The sequence below is a fragment of the Bubalus kerabau genome, chromosome 17 (genome assembly GCF_029407905.1).
Source record: "Bubalus kerabau isolate K-KA32 ecotype Philippines breed swamp buffalo chromosome 17, PCC_UOA_SB_1v2, whole genome shotgun sequence".
Lineage (NCBI taxonomy): Eukaryota > Metazoa > Chordata > Mammalia > Artiodactyla > Bovidae > Bubalus > Bubalus kerabau.
This window is the reverse complement of record NC_073640.1, coordinates 35897759-35917951: the sequence shown is the minus strand read 5'-3', so window position 1 is coordinate 35917951 and position 20193 is coordinate 35897759. Positions and strand designations below refer to the sequence as shown.

At 44.7% G+C, this 20193-nt stretch overlaps 1 protein-coding gene across 2 annotated transcripts in view; it reads left to right on the top strand.

The window, feature by feature from the left end:
• Window positions 1-20193, top strand: part of CDH11 (cadherin 11) — a 156676-nt gene that overhangs the window by 31709 nt on the left and 104774 nt on the right. The window lies entirely within an intron of this gene.

Sequence of the window (20193 nt, the reverse complement as noted above, 5' to 3'; positions counted from 1 at the left end):
ATAATAATGTTTATGGTAATTATGCTTATTATCATGAACAAAATCCTTCCTCTGATTCTCCCAACAACTCCATGAGGAAGGTAGAGTTACCTCATTTTACAGAGAAGGGACCCAAGTCAGAGAGCTTGGGTAAACTATGGGGGAATGGAGTGACAGTTTGGGTTATCTGACCTCAGGGCTGCTGCTGCTGAGTCACTTCAGTCGTGTCCGACTCTGTGCGACCCCATAGACCGCAGCCCACCAGGCTCCCCTGTCCCTGGGATTCTCCAGGCAAGAACACTGGAGTGGGTTGCCATTTCCTTCTCCAGTGCATGAAAGTGAAAAGTGAAAGTGAAGTCACTCAGTCATGTCTGACCCTCAGCGACCCCATGGACTGCAGCCTTCCAGGCTCCTCCATCCATGGGGTTTTCCAGGCAAGAGTACTGGAGTGGGGTGCCATTGCCTTCTCTGGACCTCAGGGCACCCATGCTTAATTATTGTACTTGCTGCTTCAGCACGCTGTGCAACTTTGGTGTTCTCTAGAAATAAGCAACAGGGGTGGGCAAGGTTAGAAATAAGGTTTTCAGTACCTGTGGGAAACATGGAGAAAGAAATTATGCACTTGGATGAAAAAGTGATGCTTTAAAAAAAAAAATTCTGTAGCTATAAGCCAATTAACTCCTAGCCAAAGTGAGAAAAGAAAAACTTTAATTTTGCTGTTAATATAATTTTAAACTCTGTTCCTGTTAGCTATAATAGAGAACACACAAAGACAGTTGTGCAGCTGAGTGTACTGTTCCAAGAAGAGGACCTCTAAACCATCACTCCCCAGGGGGAGGGAGAAACTTATCTGGCAATTCCTCTGCAGAAGTGTGACCGCTTTTCTGACTTGTATGGTGATCGGCATCTCATCCCCAGACACTGCAATTTAGTTTTGCCTGTTTTCTTTGTTTTATCTTTAGGTAGTCTTTCTCCATTTATTTCAGTCTGTAAGTGCTTCCATCATTCCTTGTCACTGAAGAAATGGAATCATTTATCCTATGATACAGGGTTTCTCAGCCTCAGCATTATTAATATGTTGAGAAGGATAATTTTTTTCTTGGGGGTGTTGTCCTGTGCATCCTAGGATGTTTAGCAGCTTCCCTCTACTCATTAGATGCCCATAGCAGCCCCTTGCCAGTTGTGACAACCAAAAATGTCTCTAGATACTGCTCAGTGCCCCTTGGGGCTAAAATGCCACCAATTGAAAACCATTGCTCTGGAGTTTGGCTCTGTCCTCTTAATCTTCTGAAAACTAGATCTTGGATGAGAGTCTTAATCAGACCCAGATTCAATTTTTGTGTTTATTTTGTTCATTATTGCTAAGACTACTTTCTAGGTGTGTAACTTCCCCCTGGAGGCACACAGTGTCTGTAATTTCTTTCCATGATGTTAGTGACCACTGGCACCCAGTGCCTAAGGGGGCTGAGGGTGTTGATATTCCAGTTCTGTCATCGTCTTGCCATGGATTTATGGGAATCTTTGTATGAAGAGAAGCCTGCCTCAGCTACAATTCAGTTGCCATTATGGCTTGCGTGGGAAAGGTGTGGGATTTCCATTGTCCTGGGATGTCTTTCACCATTAGCCAGCCTTTACCATTCTTACCATTTAGACATACCCGTCTCAGCTTTTCAGTTCCATTCAGTTCAGTCCCTCAGTCGTGTCCGACTCTTTGTGACCCCAAGGACTACAGTGTACCAGGCGCCCCTGTCCATCTCCAACTCCCGGAGCTTGCTCAAACTCATGTTCATTGAGTTGGTGATGCCAACAACACAGCTTTTAAGGCCCAACTTATCAAGTGAGTGAGGACCTAGAGTGACCCCTGGTCTCGCCTGTAAGATCAGCTGGTGCCACTGTGATGCTTGGGCTCAGTGTCAGACACACCATGTTGGGCATGATCATTGGTCACGATTGGTCCCTATGTCCTCTCTCTCTTTCTGCATCTCGCTGCAGATTTGAACCACGAAGCCAGGTACCTTGGAAAGAGCACAGGCTTGGCAGTGAGACAAACCTGGACCCAAACTCCAATTATGAGAAGTTGCTGCTGGGTGATTCAAGTGAGATCCTCAAAGTTCAGAGGCTTTGGTGTCTTGTCAAAATAGAAACAGTAAGCTCTCAGGGACCTGTTTTTAAGGATCAAGTCATTTGGAACCATGCTAATGAGAGACACGTTCAATACACATGTATGGTGTTCTTTCCTGTTAAAAGAGGCTCTTCTAGGGACTTCTCTAGCACTCCAGTGGTTAAGACTTCCAAGGCGAGGGGCACAGATTTGATCCCTGGTCGGGGAACTAAGATCCCACATGCCTCATGGTGCGGCCAAAAAAATGTAAAAAGAAAAAAAAATTTTTTAAAGTATCTTCTGTTTAGGGAGCAGTCCTTCTGGGCCATGCTTACTACACGTGCCCTTGTGTGCCCTCTCATTTGAGCCCCCTGCAGTGCTCCTACCCTGTGTGGCAGGGAAGAAAATGAGGTTTACAGCAGTTAAGTGGCCTGCCCAAACCTTCAAGCCGACATGGGTTGACTCTCGACTAAATTCAGACCTCCCTGATGCCAAAATCCATTCTAATATCCCCTATACAGCCTGCTTTTAATTGGGTGCTTAAGTTTTGAATGAATTGATGGGTAATGATTGACTAAATGAATGGTTATAAGAAGGTGATGCTAGAAGTTTATTATCAAATGGTTCTTTCCTCCCAGAGGGCCTGTTTTTCCTGGAATTTAGTTGAATCTGGACTTTTTATTTCACATTTGGATTGAGGCAAAAAAAGCAGGGGGCTTGTCTTGTGGCTCAGGCAGTAAAGAATCCAAGTGCAATACAGAAGATCTAGTTCGACCCCTGGGTCTGGAAAATCCCCTGGAAAAGAGGATGGCCATTCACTCCAGTATTCTTGCCTGGAGAATTCCATGGACAGAGGAGCCTAGCAGGTTGCAGTTCATGGGGTCTGAAAGAGACGGACATGACTGAGCAACTGGCATGGACACACACAAGAAAAAACAGCGGGTTTTGGATGTGGATGTTGAGGGAAAGGGGAAGCCAGTGTGGCTCTGTGACTGTCCAGTGCTGCAGTCTGCATGCTCCTCACCTCTGCTCAGACACTGCCTGGCACTTGTTTCTAGCTCTTCCCCCTTTTATGATGAGGGACTTACTGGTCTACACCATCCTACTGGCCGCAGAGCACACTGGGAGAGGCCCACGTCCCTGCCTCTTCCTGTCTACATAGCTATTACCTATTAAATGGTGAGTTTCCTAGCTGTCACCCAGAGCTCAGTGGAGCTGGGAACCTGGCCAGATGTCTGGATGCCACTGGAAGGAATGTAAGCTGGCACAGCCCAGGAAGCTGAACCTTCCTGAAAAGGATGTGGGTGGACAAGCAGCCCTGTGGTTTCCTGCAGTGGGTGGGGACCTCCTGTCCACAGCCTCTGAGTGGAATGCCGCCCAGGTGGGAAGGGGAGAGTCTGGGAGCTGAACTCGGACTGAAATGAGCAGCAGCGCTGAGGAAGCCCTGGGTGTGGTGCGTGGACCAGAGTGGGTCGCCAGCACCACCATCTCCTTTGCTCCCCTCACTCTCAGGAATGCTACGTAGGCTTTCTGTGACATTTCTTTGAACTCATTTTGTGTTCACACTACAAGTCACATCTATGTTTTCAACACAAATTGATTTTAGGTTTTATTTACGAATATATTCAGAGTGAAGATTTTTGAGTGATAAGATTGTATGATTTGGAGAATCCAAAATACATGCCCAGGCTCCCTTTGGGGACATTCTGGGGTTTTATCTGGCAAACACCAGTCTACTCTGATAGACAAAGTCATCCACAATTTAGATCAGCTCTATTATATTGCAATTGATAGCAGATACTCACCCTTCCTATCTTGTGTGAACCATCCTAGCACTACCGTTACACTGAGTGCTCATCCTTGCAATGCCATTAAATTTTCATACCAATTTTAGGATCAATTTAAGTATTTAAGAGAAAGAATAGTGAATATAGAGAGACACATATATATGCAGTATTAGCCAATATGATATATATTCAGTATATATAAATTATAAATGTATATTCAATATGAAATATATTCAGTATATATAAATTGTAAACGTGTGCACTTTCCTATATAATAGCAAATCATTTGAGGGATGAGTTTTACTAAGAAAATACAGTTCTATCTGGCAACGATTTATGGGTTAATTATGTCCTGGGCTCTGTCATTCCATAAAATGCTGGAGACAAAAAGATGCATAAAGTAGAACACTTGTCCTAATGGAGGTCATGGTACATCAGGGAGCAAGGCATGTGAAGAAACAATCATAAAGGAAAAAATCACAGGGTAAAGAATGGACAGGTTAAACTGCCAACTTTTGTACATCAAAGATATCACAAGCAAAATTATGACCCAAGAGCAAATCTGGGAAATACTCAAAATTGATATGATCTAAAGAAGTATTTTAATATTTGAATGAAGAGCTCTTGCAAAGGGATAAGAAAAAAATATGATCACCCCTAATCATACAACTCCCAGAATTTTATGTGTAATGGTACACACACACACACACACACAAACTCTCACATGAAAAATTCAACTGTGCTTGCTATTTAAAGAAAGAGAAACTCAAGCAACATTGCATTTGCACCTTTTAAAAAAAATATATGGGTGGAGCAGTTGCTACCAAGAAGGGACAGGGGAGTGTAATGGGCATTTCCACCCTACTTGTGGTGTGTTAATTGAAACATCTTTTCTGGAGAATAATCCACAGTGTGTACATAGAGCTGTAAAATAGCACCTCTTTTGTACCAGCAATGTTACTTGTAAGCATTTCTTCTAATAGAATACACAGGTATGTAGACAGAGATTAATGCACAGTTGTTTGCTGCATTGTTATTTATAATAATAAAAAATTAAAACTACTGAATAGTCCACGAGTAGGATGTTGAATGGTTATATAGTTTGTTGTACATCCTAACCCGCAATAGCAGTTAGTTACCTTTAATAGCAGAGTTCCTGAAGAATCTTTAGAAGTGCTGAGGTCAGGTGCAGTAGAAGAAAGCTCTCACTTGCATTGGAGAAGGAAATGGCAACCCACTCCAGTGTTCTTGCCTGGAGAATCCCAGGGATGGGGGAGCCTGTTGGGCTGCCGTCTATGGGGTCGCACAGAGTCGGACATGACTGAAGTGACTTAGTAGTAGTAGTAGTGGAAGGAAATATTTATTTCCTCATTTATACATTTTATTTCTCAAAATTTTAACACTAAATATGCATTATCTGGAGAAGACAATGGCACCTCACTCCAGTACTGTTGCCCGGAAAATCCCATGGATGGAGGAGCCTGGTAGGCTGCAGTCCATGGGGTCGCTAAGAGTCAGACACGACTGAGCGACTTCACTTTCACTTTCCACTTTCATGCATTGGAGAAGGAAATGGCAACCCACTCCAGTGTTCTTGCCTGGAGAATCCCATGGACGGAGAAGCCTGGTAGGCTGCAGTCCATGGGGTCGCACAAAGTCGGACACGACTGAAGCGACTTAGCAACTTAGCAGCAGCATGCATTATCTGGTGGGTTTCCCAGGTAGTGCTAGTGGTAATGAACCTTGCCAATGAAGGAGACATAAGAGACGCGGGTTCAATCCCTGGGTTGGCAAGATCCCCTGGAGAAGGCAATGGCAACCTGCTCCAGTATTCTTGCCTGGAGAATTCCATGGACAGAGGAGCCTGGCGGGCTACAGTCCAGAGTGTTGCCAAGAGTTGGACATGACTGAAGTGACTTTACAGGCATGTATTATTTGGTAACTACAAAAATATCAATAAATAAAACCTAAGAAATGAATTGATAATCATAATGCAATATGAGTTGAGAATTACACAAAGGAAAGAGAGGTTTAAGGAGATTGATAAATTAATTCCACTTGATGAGTCGGGCAGAGAAAACTGGAGAAAAGAGGTAGATTTTAAAGACTGAGACATAATTTGCCCTGCGGAAAAAGGAAAGGTCGTTTCAGTCCCTTCAGGAGTGCATGTTGTGCAGATGACAGAAGCATAAATACACCTGGCAGGCTGAAGGGATGGAGTTGATCTGGTGTGACGGGACCACGCACTCTGCAGGGCACAGGATTCAGCTGAATCAAGAAAGCTGAGAGATGCCAGGCTGTGAAAGGCTTTCCACTTTCAGACCATGCAAAGGAGTTTAAGTGTCAGAACGTAATCGCCGAGTCTGGAAGACTTGGAGCTGAATGCTGATCTGGGAAGACACGCATGCATACACAGAGCAAGATACATTTCATAACACAAAGTAGAAGCATGTACAAATACTTTTCATAAAACATCTTGGGGAGGACTAAAAAAAAAAAATCAGTGTTTTCGCTATAATAAAATTAAAAAAAAATGGTAGTTCAAAAAATTACCATACTTAAAAATATTCTTCTCCCCACCACCACCACGGTTAATTCTTCTTGTCCTTCAAGGCTTCCTCGTCTTTAATAAATATGTTGGGGAGGCTATTCCTGACCAACTGTTCCTATAGCAGCAGTTCTTTCCTCCTGGTTATCTATTAATGATCACTAATTATTAATAGACTGTAGACTTTGTGCAGACAGTGAAGACACCTATTATATACGCCTCGGTACCCCAGCAACTAGTAAATAAATCATGCTCAGTCGGAGTGTCTACCTGAATGACGTCACCATCCCTCTGCAAGTGAAAGGCTCTGTCAGAATTCATGCAGTGGCCTACTTTTGTAACTTTGCATGACTCAGACCACGCCTAGTTTAGGAATAATGTGGGCATATTGGGCTGGAGTAATGTCACTTTTAACACACATGTGGGTGTTCGTTTTGAAACTGTTGTTCAGCTTGGAGACAAAAAAAATGGCTGAATAACACATTGTTTGAGGTCAGGCAGTCAGCTGCCACAGATTTCCCAAATGTTAGTTTGGCTTTATTCCTTCAGTTTCTACCCTGTGCTAAGAGGCTCTGAACTCGTCTGAGTGACTGATTTCTGGATCCCATCACGGAAGCATCCGCTATTACCTGCCTCATGATCGCCAGTGCAAAGTCCTGGAGGAAGCAGCACCTGATAACTGCCTGATGGGCTGTTCATCAAAATGACTATTAGACTAGAATTCTGTACGTTTTCAGACTGATAACACCATCCTATGAAGTTTCTGGGAAGTTCTGGAAGAAAATATCCGTTTCTTCCAGTGTGATAGGGGATTTTTTAAACTGTATTTTAATCGGAGAGTCCATAGTTTCCTGTGGGGACTCTCAATGCCTTTATTACAGTCATAGCATAATATGAAATACAGTTAGCCCTCTGTATCCACAGGTTCTGCATCCATGGATTCAAACAACTGCAGATTAAAAATACTTGGAGGAAAATTCCAGAAACTTCCAAAAAGCAAAACTTGCATTTGCTGCATGCCAGCCACTATTTACATAGCATTTACATTATATTATGTATTATAAATAATCTAGAGATGATTTGAAGTATATAGAAGGATGTATGTAGATTATATGTCAAGATTGCACCATTTTATGTAAGGAACTGGAGTATCCATGGATTTTGGTATCTGTAGGCCAGGGGACGGAGAAGGCAATGGCACCCCACTCCGGTACTCTTGCCTGGAAAATCCCATGGACGGAGGAGCCTGGTAGGTTGCAGTCCATGGGGTCGCTAAGAGTCGGACACGACTGAGCGACTACACTTTCACTTTTCACTTTCATGCGCTGGAGAAGGAAATGGCAACACACTCCAGTGTTCTTGCCTGGAGAATCCCAGGGATGGGGGAGCCTGGTGGGCTGCCGTCTATGGGGTCGCAGAGTTGGACACGACTGAAGCAACTTAGCAGCAGCAGCAGCAGCAGGCCAGGGGAATCAATCCCCCTTGGATACTAAGGGACAGTGTTGTTGCTGATGCTAATACTAAAGATATTCTGTCCCTGGTGGCTCAGATGGTAAAGTGTCTGCCTGCAGTGTGGGAGACCCAGGTTTGATCCCTGGGTTGGGACAATCCCCTGGAGAAGGAAATGGCAACCCACTCCAGTAGTCTTGCCTGGAAAATTCCATGGACAGAGGAGCCTGGTAGGCTACAGTCCATGGAGTCACAAAGAGTTGGACACAACTGAGTGACTTCACTTTCACTTTCTTTCACATTCTGTCCCACTGCTATAGTAAATGCTCCTGCTCCCATCAGGAAGGCTAATGTATCACATGTCTCAAGCAGAAGGCAGAGGTTTTGAGCTCAATAAATACATGTGTATTTACTCCCTAGTAGGGATCTGTGAATTGTTTTTCTACACATGGAAATAGCAGAGTGAGGGCAAGAAACTGCAAAGTCTTGTAGACAAACACCATCACACAATTTAGCTCTCTTGATTTCATTCTCAGTGTTGGGGACGTTTCTTTGACTTTTATATTTTGTCAGAATATATATCTGTATTTATATCTAGATATAGATATGGACGAGATTTCCAGAAGAATGAACAGATGATGCCATAATTTTGCCTTCAGTGATGATGTATCTCCTGGGGGAGGGGTGGGGTTTTCTCAAGCCAGTGATCATAGTCCGAGAATCAGAGGATCAACATAATTGCCACCTTCTGCTTCAGAAGCACTTGAATTAAATGTCTCTGTGTTTCCATGTCTGTGAATGGTGTGAATGTGGGTGTTAAGCACACAGAGAACGTACAGATGCATTTCTGGCTAACATGAATTGAAGCGAAAATATTTGAAAAGAGTCGGCTTTATCGACTATCTATCGTATCGAAAGATACGAAGAGGTAAGATGCTGCAAAGTCTTGAAGATGAACAGAATAGTGAATGATATAATGTTAAAGCCATTTTATCAATCGATCCCATCAAATGCTTGGGAAACTTGATATTGCTGAGTTTTATAGCTGTGCAATGACTTAATATTTAAAAGGATTTCCCCCTTTAAGCATACTGTGTTGATTGCAGAAACCTGTACAGTTCCTTTTATGGTACCTCATAATTCACTTTTTCATTGTCTTGACTGTGAGAAACTTGTTAGGATATGTTGGGCATGAGATGGAGCATTTGCTAATTTTATTTTTCCTTTCTTTTCTCTGTTGCCATTGTGTTTCTGCATTCGAGTACCATGTGTATAATTAGCCTATGTGATAGCTTCAGTTTCATTGTTATTAATTATCCTTTTTACATTAAATTTTCACATTTCTGCCACAGGCACCTTATGGTAACAGATATTTTCTTCTGGAGCCAAGGAAGAAAGTACACACACATGTAATGAGCTTCTATATCGTGCCAGGCTCTTTGCCCCATCACCTCATTTTGCCCCTGTGTAACCATCAACAAAGGTGCTTATACCCATTTTTTCTTAAACTCACATTTAAAGAGATTAAGTGATTTTCAGGTTTTAATACGTTGGGATGGTAGAGTCAGAAGTTACACCTGCTGGTGTCTTGGCTTCATCATGACCGTTGCATAGGGTGTTTGCTGAGGAATAAGAACCTTGGGGATATTTTTTCCACTTAGAAATAACCTGGAATTATGGAAAGTACATGGAATGTGCAGTCAGGCAGGTCTGCGTCACATTTATGCTCCTGATACCCCTTAGATGCCTGTTGGAGATTGATTAGACTCTCTTGAGGCTTAGTTGCCCCTTAAGAAATAGGGTTGACCAGACTTCTCTTCCCAAGTGTCTGCAGGATTAGAAATACCACGCTCTCCCAGAATGAGCTGGATCACAGGAAGCTAGTCGTCTCCCTTTCTTATTTCTCCACTCATCCTTCATTTTCCAGGCTGTGAGCCACTGACGGAGGTTATTGATGGCTTCTGCAGGTGGAAAAACAGCTCAGTGAGCCCCAGAGAAGGACAGTTTTCTTTTTCGGTCTGTTTGCATCACCCTGTAAAAAGGGAAAAGAACAAGTGAAGACAGCCATGCCTTTCAAGCTGGGATGCAGGAGTTGGAAGACGGGTTTGTAGGAGATAAATCAAAGAAAATTGTCTAGAATTGGTACAAACGAAATTTGAGCTTAATAAGTCCTGGAGTGGTGAGGCAGGATTTGTGCTCCTCTATCTGAAAGACAATTTACCGCACCTCCAGGGGAAGGCATCTTGTTGGCAAATGCTCGGAGGCACGGGAGCACTAATCTCATCCTGCTGGGGACCTGAGACGCACAGCCTTTCTCAAAGGCAGAGCTCTAGGCAGTCAGTCAATGCTCCTTCTTTCTTGGCATACCTCCTTTACCGAAAATATTAGGTACTGCTGCCCTGGTGACTCAGTGGTAAAGAATCCACCTGCCAATGTAGGAGATGCAGGGTTCAATCCCTGGGTCGGGAAGATCCTGGGGAGGAGGAAATAGCAACCCACTCCAATATTCTTGCCTGGAAAATCCCATGGACAGAGGCGCCTTGTGGGCTACAGTCCGTAGGGTCTCAAAGAATCAGAACCGAGCACACACACACATACACACATTCAAAGCTCCCTCCCCACCCCCACCATGAACTAGGTGTGGGGTAAGCCAAGTGCTCAATTACACCAGGAGAAAATGACAAATATGTGTATATCCAGGGAGTTTCTTATTCATGTTCAACTTCTTGGGTGCTTTTTTTTTGGACTTTGGGAAAGATAATATTATTGTTCATGTGTCATATTAAAGTATGTGTTTATGAATGATCTCACTGCCACAATTTAACCTTAGTGATAGCTCTATGAAGAAGACCTAACCATTTCCATTTTATAGACAAGACTGCTTGTTCAGAGAGGTTCAGTGGCTGCCTCGGGGTCACACAGCTATTTGGGACAGAGCTGTTCCATTCATGCCATGTGGTTTCACTGGCTTTTCAGTAGCACCTTGTCCAGGGACAGTATCATGGGAGGATACGGCTGTGCCCGTTCCATCAAAAGAGATAAATCTGTAGGGCTATATTTCTTGTTAGAGGTAGATTCTCCTGAAATACCCTTTTGGCTATACTGTGAAAGCCAGTGATTCAAAGATGCTTGCCAAAGGATCATCATAAATCCTGTTTAGACACAGAAATCCCTGAAGGAAGAAAGGTTCTTTGCAGTGGCCCACAGCCTGGAGCAATAGGGTCCAGAAGAGGGAAATTTGCAGCCACGCTTGAATGAGAGCTGAGGGGCTTGTTTACATGGGCAGGGACACAGATGGTCCCATAAGTAGGATTTGATGAAGAGTCCCCCTCCCCCGACATAGAGAGCAGGTGAGGGCTTTTGGACAGTGTTGTCTGAGTGGCCACTGTCACATGTGGATTCTTATAATCCCCGTCCTGAGTTACTACGTCTCATTCAGAGACAAGCAAGCTTGTCTGATATTCTGTTCCAGACCTCAGTGAAAACTGAAGGCATGGCTGACAGCCATTTCTTCCAGTCCTCTCTCCCTCCATCCCTTTAGTCAAGTCAGGCTGGCAGACCAGTCTGGCAGTACACACCCCCAAATGGTGGAGAGAGGAGCAGATCACCAGGCAGGCAAGCTTATCCTTCTGTGGAGTCAGTCTGCTCATGTTTGCCAGGATCCACCATGTGTAGGACACAGTGCTCTGTGCTCGAGGGTGTGAGATGTGAGGGAGGAGAATGGAAAGCGTGTGTGTGTGTGTGGTTAGGGGTGCTTTCTTCCTTTTGAAAGGATATTCCCAGGCATCAGCATTTTAATAAAGAATATTAACCGTTTATTCCACCCCAGAATGGAAGACACTTTAATATCACCACAATAAGTTCTGCATTATTTTGTATAACAGTTAGCAAGAATATTATTTGGAACACACACACTCTGAGGAAGGCTTGGGCTTGGAAACAGAGGTGAAAATTACAAGGGTATGTCCATGGGAGCCTCTTACTAATGTTTATGTGCTTGGGTGCTTTTTTTTGACTTCAGGAAAGGTAATGTTATTCTTCATGTATCATGCATAAATCTATATTAATTATCTCACTGCAACAATCCTCTAAGGTAGACACTGTTAGGATCACATTCCAAATAAAAAAGAAGGTTCAGAGAGGCTAGGTCACACGCCCGAGGTCACACAGCTAACATGTGAAGGGACCATCATCTGAACCCCAGGTTGTTGTTCATTCAGAAGCTCAGTCATGTCTGACTCTGCGACCCCATGGACTGCAGCATGCCAGGCTTTCCTGAACCCCAGGTTACTAAGTCCAAACCAGCTGTATTCTTGTCCCTCCCTGGAGTTTTACTGCAGGGCATTGAAAGACAGTTAATGTGGGTATGTTGAACAAGCGCTGTTTTATTACGCTCATCACAACTTAATCCCTTTGGAGCCTTGGTGTTTTTGCAGTGCTAACTGATACACAGCCCTGTCGTGTCCTCTGTGACATTCCTGTCCCTGCTTCCACATCCAGGCAGAGGAGCGAGGGGAAGAGAAACGTAAATGAACGCCCCAAAGGGCAGTCACGGGGAGTCAGTGCGTGTTTGCTTTATTCTGTTTGTTTGATTTAGAACAAAACAACGAGTGTTCCCTGCCTCTGGGTCCAAGGACTTAGCTTCAGATTTTACAACAGTGGTTCCTATGAATAATGAAAGAATTTCCAAGTTGTCTGAAAATAACCATGGCATGGAAGAGACGCACCGAAATGAGGCTCAGGTGTTTACTTCCTCTTCCCCATGTCCCAAGCTCAGCAGCATCAGGAGGCCTCAGCCCTCTCCCCACACCTACAGGAGCAGAATCTGCATTTTAATAATATCCCTTGTTCCTATAATTAATGTGACTTGCCCAGTATCTCCCAGCCAAGACCAGGGCCAGGATGAAGTGAGTGAGTCACTCAGCAGGGTCTAAAGTTTGCTCCAAATGCAGTGATCAATGTGAACAATATTTAATACAATATTTTAAATATATATACATATTTAAATTAAAGGTACCTGGACATCCTCAGTCTTCTCCTTTCTAGATTCTTGGGAGAGAGGGTGGGAGAAAAGGCTAGAGAAGTTCTGGGAGCTTTGATTTCTTGTGAAATTGCATTGAGTTGTTTCTATTTTGGTCTGCAAAACTCTATGTTATTGGATTTTCCATAACTGTGATTATACACAAAGAATGGACTATTATAACCCAAACATTTAAACTCCGAGTTCAGTTTGACTCCTGAACATAGATCATACTAATTATGCTGATAACGATCAAAGTAAGTAGGTAAGGTTCATCTAGGGCTTGCAGTATGCTAAATACTTTACATGAATGAACTTATTTCATCTATACAGGAACCCTATGAGAGAGGTTCCATTTTTATTTCCACTTTAGAGATGAAGAGATGGAGGGGTACAGAGGATAAGGCAGCTTGTCTGAGGTTGTCCAGTTAGTAGTAACTAGCAGGGGTTGAATTCAGATCCAGACAACTTGCTCCAGAGTTTGCTCTCCTTCTGCTGCTGCTGCTAAGTCACTTCAGTCGTGTCCGAGTCTGTGCGACCTCATAGATTGCAGTCCCCCGGCTCCCCCGTCCCTGGGATTCTCCAGGCAAGAACATTAGAGTGGGTTGCCATTTCCTTCTCCAATGCATGAAAGTGAAAAGTGAAAGTGAAGTCGCTCAGTCGTGTCTGACTCTTAGCTACCCCATGGACTGCAGCCCACCAGGCTCCTCCGTCCATGGGATTTTCCAGGCAAGAGTACTGGAGTGGGGTGCCATCGCCTTCTCCTTGCTCTCCTTCAGATCAGATCAGATCAGATCAGTCGCTCAGTCGTGTCCGACTCTTTGAGACCCCATGAATCGCAGCACGCCAGGCCTCCCTGTCCATCACCAACTCCTGGAGTTCACTGAGACTCACGTCCATCGAGTCAGTGATGCCATCCAGCCATCTCATCCTCTGTCATCCCCTTCTCCTCCTGCCCCCAATCCCTCCCAGCATCAGAGTCTTTTCCAATGAGTCAACTCTTCGCATGAAGTGGCCAAAGTACTGGAGTTTCAGCTTTAGCATCATTCCTTCCAGAGAAATCCCAGGGCTGATCTCCTTCAGAATGGACTGGTTGGATCTCCTTGCAGTCCAAGGGACTCTCAAGAGTCTTCTCCAACACCACAGTTCAAAAGCATCAATTCTTCGGCGCTCAGCCTTCTTCACAGTCCAACTCACTTGCTACTTAACAAATCTACAAAGAAAATAGTGGCGGGGTGGCAGTGGGGGGTGGGGGGATGAATTTACATGGTATTCAAAGTTCTAAAGCAAATTTATGCAGGTTTCTTTTCCTTCAGTGTTCAAGTATTAGATTGCCAAGTGTCTTTTTAGCCTGGAAAATCTGTCCCTTTTTACATTTTTTATGTTAAAACGCTCTTTAAAACAATGAAACAAGAGCAATAGATGATAGTAGTTGCCTTTCAAAATGTCCCTAAAATTTTGGCTGCCATTTTCTTTTTAATTAGGCCAGGAGTGGGGCGGGGCAAAGATGCTTTTCCTTGGAGGGGAGGACACATGTTTCAGTCTCCCCTGTCATGCTGGCAGCACCTGTGAGCCCAGGTGGGCCCCCCCCCCCCCCTCCCCGGTGGCCCTGCCCCGCCCCTGTCTTTGCTTGCTCTGGCCTCCCTGGCTGGCGTCTGTGTGGGACTCATTAGCAGTGGGTGTGTGTCTCGCCACAGTGGTTTATTCACAAGGCTGCCGGCGGTGCCAGGGATCGTGGCCGCCTCTCTGGCTGTCCGGGCCAGCCGCCGTTCCCCACTGTCCAGTACAGAGCTGGGCCGCACCCTCTCACCGCCCTGCAGCCTCTGGAGTCCCGTGGGAGGTGCCCTGGGATCGAGGAGGGAAGGTAGCTTGGAGATGGCACTGTTGCGGCCGGCTCCTGCCTCTCAAGGAAGACTCTAGGCGGCCAGCGCCTGCGCGGTGACCTCTGTGATGGTGCAGTGAGTAGGCACTGAATTTAACGCGCCTGGCCTTTCCATCAGCCAGCTCGCGTGCAGGTGCCGGCCGCAGTGGCCGGCCCGGACGTGGGACGGGAATGATGGCACAGGGATCCCGGCAAAGGGAACAGGCTCTGGCGGACACAAGCTTAGTGCGGGTTTTATTTACGCCCCGCCCGGGCTATCGCAGCTGTCCCCTCCGGACCGCTCTGTACGATGTGCGCTTTTTCTGTACCTGCTATGCGAGTCCCGACCTCCAGCTGATTTGAGGTTGGTTTTTAACTCCGGCTTGGGCGCTCCTGCTGTCAGAGCCAGGGCCCGAGGCTCAGCCTGAACTGTTGATCCTATTTTAGGAGTTTAGGAAAGTTTGTTCTGGCCCATCGGTGAGAGAGCTGGCGTGAGCTGGGACCCGCTGCCAGATTGTGGTGCCTGGGGACACGCACTTGGGGTACTCCTTCCATCTTTGTCTTTGTCTGGTCTCCTGCTCATTAAACCTTCCTGGGTCTGTGGAGTTGACTACCAATTGGTGCCTGACCTACTTACAGGGAGCCACTACATTCGCCCTCGCTCATCATAATAAATGGATCATAAAGGCTGGTTCACTGTGATTCAAAGTGGACTCATTTTAGAATCCTTTCTACTTCCTGAGGTGTGTATTTGTGCATGTGGATACATGTGTGATGCATGTGTGTGGATTCATGTACGTCTGTGTGTGTGTGTGTGTGTGTGTGTGTGTATTGTGCAGCTACCTGAATGCAGGCTGGCATGTTTCTCGTTGCTATGCTGGTACTTTGCTAATGGGCAGCAGTCCTGTGCTGTGTATCAGGGTATTGTTAACAGGCTTGCTGTTTTCCCTGCATCCATCGCCTTTCATTTTCTACTTGGAGCACTTTCTCGTGAGCAAGGGTGCTCACATTTTCTGCTCTTGGTGTCAGCTCTGTTTGCCTCTCTTCTGCCAAAGGGCACCATGGCGTTACTCAAAGGACCTTTTGAACTGTGTGTTCAATGAGTGAAGAGCTCATTCGGGACGGTTACTGGGACAGCACATGCTTCCAGCGGGTCCCGGTTGCCTCATTGCTGGGCCGTGACTCATGCCTTTGGTGTCTGCCTCTGCTGATCTCAGAAGCCATGTGGGAGGTTGGTTTTGTTGGTGCATCCCGGGGTCTGTGACCTTTTCAGCACCGTTTTATCTCACATTTTGAAAGATACTTCCCCCCTCCCCCAACAAACTGCAGTTATAAAGTAATAACCGATCTGTGTTCTCATTTTTAATTAATCGTATATACATAATTGCCAATCAGAGTTTCCAATCAGTATGAGTTAATCAGCCTTAACATTTATTTATTCACCCAGCACCTTCTCTGTGGCTGACCTATGCCAGGTGCTGGGAATAGAAAAGGGAACACGAATCAGTCTTAGTGGGAGTTTCCAGTATATTCTGTTCTTGTTAACTCATCATTTTAACTTGGGGTAAAGTTGATTTAGCTCCCTCTGTGTGTCCAGAGTGGCACCAGGTCCCTTGAGTATACCACCCCGTTTCCTGCTCAGAGCAGTCCAGTGACGTAGGCATTAGACACACCACTTTTCACATCAGGGAACTGACAGCGTTACAGAGTTAAGTCATTCACTCCAAGTCACATTTAATCACAAAGCAGAGGATTTGAACTCAGGATTACAATACTCTAAACCTTTTCCATGGATATTACAATCACTAACTCCCTGAATTCCTTCCTTCTCTTCCCTGCTAGGTAGGTGTTTGCTTTCGTGGGCACGAGAGTGCCGTATGTTTTCTCCATGTTCTAGTGTTTCTGGTTTAGGGTTCTCTCTCCCCCTTTTTCTGAGATATAATTTAAATATAACGCTGTCCTAGCCCAGGGTGCACCATATAATGATTTGATATATGGATACACCACAAAATGATCACCACACTCAGTTAACATGGATCGCTTCACATAGTTACATATTTTGTTCTTGTGATGAGAACTTTTAAGATCTACTCTCTTGGCAACTTTCAAATATATAATACATGATTGTTTGAAGTCTCTGTTTGTAGTTAAGTTTGAGGTCTCTGAAAACCCTAAGTACAGATGAGTGTGTTGCCTCATAGAATAAATGGAGCTTCAGGCTTCCTAAGACATTCAGCTTACTCACCTCCTGCTTAGATGAGGAAACAGAGTAGCAAAGGGGTTTGCCCCTGGTCACACAGCCTCAGAGTCTGGACATGTACTCAGGACCCCTGATGTGTTGCTCGCAGCACATTTCCTTGTTACTGGCTCATCTGCTCTCTCAAGATGTCTTCTGGGTAATTCTCTCCAGGCTGGTGGTAAGAGCAGCCAGCATTAGAGGAGGACATTGGCTTATTAAGGGTGGGGTCTAAGTTTGTCTGCCCCTCTGTTCCCAGTCTCCAACACAGCCCCACATCCACCTAGGTGGTCAGTACGTGTGTGTTGGATGAAGGAACTGGATGAAATGAAGGGGGGCCTCCAGGGATAATCCTCTAATCCAATCGTGCTACCTTTTTGGTACTTGTTGAACTCCCTTCTTGCATCCTCCCACACCAAAGGGTACTTTAGAACCAAATTGATGATATCAATATTTAATTGGACACTTTGATGATTCAGTCATTTAGCATCATAAACTATTATCCTGTTTCTATTTTGGAATAAATTGGCTGGTTCTTTTGGTATCTCTCGGCAGATTTTTTTTTTTTTTTTTTGGTTCTACAGGAAATTGATGGAGGGATTTCAGTACCAGACTCCTGGTTCCCTTTGGGTGTGGCCATCTCATATATCTTCTGTGCAAGAGAGATGCTGCCAGTTGCCTAATGAGACTTTATACAATTGCAAATTTATGTCTAAGACAGATAATATCTTTTTTTTTTACATTATATAAGAAGTGAGGAAGAAGAGAGGGGAAAAACCACCCACGGTTCCCCACTCTGACTCATAAATTGTCCTTATTTTTCTCCTCCTTTCCAGTACTCAAGAATATTTTTACATCATCGTAATTGGAGTGAAGATTTTGTTTCATAATGAACCGCGTTGAAATATTCCAACATGTTCTTCCACATTGCTTTACAATTCGCATAATTTCAGTTTGGGGAAGGACTGCAATTTCATGCAGGGTGTGTACTGTGTCTTACTTTAAAATCGTCCTATTACAACAAGGCAATTTTGGTTTTAGGTGAGCAGAAAGATACAGTTATTATTGAGAATCTGGGTGAAATAGAATAGGATTAGAAAAGATTTGCCATACCTAGAAGGTCCTGTACTTCAAGTCAGTTATTCCATATCAGCCAGCTTGTTAAAAGCTCAAGTGCTCTGTTTCCTTAATGAAAAAAGGAACACTTGAAACATGCACAGAGAAGCCGAGAACTGGCCAATATCAGAATTTTTTGGTCCTTTTCTCTATTTTTAATAATTTAGAACGTTAAAATGCCATTAGAAGCAAGCATCCTTCCTAATTGCCAGAAGCATTTTCCTCATTTCTGAAAATGGGTAGCATTTTAACTGGCAGCCAAAACAACCAAAGCAATAAACGGTGAAAGCTGAGTACTTAGGAAAGCCAACTTGGTCTTCAAACTTCTTCAGGAGAAACAATTAGAAAGGCAGAAAATGGCTGAAATAAATCCATCCACTCACGTTCAGGTCAAACGTGTTAGAATTCGTCCTTGTAGGAGGCTATGGGGTTTGAGGGGATGTGGCTGCAGAAGTGACCTGGTGATGAGCTGACCTGGAAGAGAAGGTCAGGAGAGCTTTGGCTAATTCTGTTTGCATTGTAATCCAGCGGGGTCGTGGAGGGGATCTTCCTTAGGCCACTAAAAATAGACAGTCTAGTAGATCCAAGTAAACTGCCATTTCTCCTTTCTTTTCGTCCTATCTTATTTTGGGAGCTCTCTTCCTTCTCGCCCTCCTGCCTCCCCTGTAACTCGGCGTTTGCTTTGGATAAGCCATGGGTGTCTGTGTGCTGGGGACGAGAGGGAGGGCAAGAGATGTCAGGACCCCCACTCACCCTGCAGTTACCATACCATCCACATTTGCTTCCTCCCTTCCTTCTTCCCCCTCCCTCCCAGTTCCTTTCTGAACCACCTTAACTTGGTCCTCAATACTAGTGTTTATGTCTGCAAAAAGACTGGCGCATAGAACTACTCGACAGGTTATTATTGAATAAGTGAAGGAATGAATGGTGAGAGCTGTAGAGAAGAAAGCCTTGTAGTGAGGGGACGGTGGGGCTAGGAAGACGTCTGCCTCCCTTGAATGCACACCCATTACTGTTGTGATACCCTCCTGTTTCCTCTTCCTGCGTGTACCCGCTGCGTCCTATGTAATATCTAACCTGTTCACATATATGTTCTCTCTGGCTGCCTAGTCATCTGTCTGTTGTATGCTCTAATGAGCATACAAATAGAAATAATTTTCTATTTTCCCCCTTGTGATTCTGTGAATTTCCTGCAGATTTTTGTGAATAAAACCTTACTCTCTTGTACACTCATAGCTGATTCATGTCAAGGTATAGCAAAAACCACCACAATATTGTAAAGTAATTAGCCTCCAATTAAATAAATTAATTAAAAAAAAACCCTAACTCTTACCCCTGCTATGTATAAAATGAACAAAACAGAGCTCCTGTGGATTAAACAGAGAAGAGGAAGATGTGGCGATCCCAGAACCACACCCACCCACGCTGTCCTCACCCACCACAGCACCATCAGTAGCCTTTGGGGAATCTGGGAATTTCCTAGTCTCTGCTAAACACAGTTAGAAGAATAGCTGGATTAGAGCACCACTGAGTTTCCAGTTGGCTCTTACATCCTGAGATTTGTGATGACCTTCAACCTTCAAGTCTGAGTCTCTGTGCTTAAAGTTTATAACAAATGCAGATAATTATACACTAGGTGCTACAGGAGCTTTAAGTGATGCAGAGCTTCTGCTCTCTGTAAGTTCACAGGGATGGGGGGTGGCAGGTAAATGTAATGGTTCCCTAAAACAACGAGGTACCCTAGGGCATAAGGCCAGAATGGCTGATAAAGATTGTGAGCAGTCGATATTGCCTCGTGCCTGCGTGCTAAGTCATTTCAATTGTGTCTGAAATGCAACCTAATGGACTGTAGCCCACCAGGATTCTCTGTCCATGGGATTCTCCAGGCAAGAATACTGGAGTGGGTTGTCATGCCCTCCCGCAGGGAATCTTCCCAACCCAGGGATCGAACCCCTGTCTCTTATGTCTTCTGCATTGGGAGGCAGGTCCTTTACCACTAGCGCCACCTGAGAAGCCCTCGATATTGCCTCTCATTCCATCAAATACTGGTTGAGCATCACAGTTGATTTAAAGGGGTCCCAAAAAAAAGACGTGAT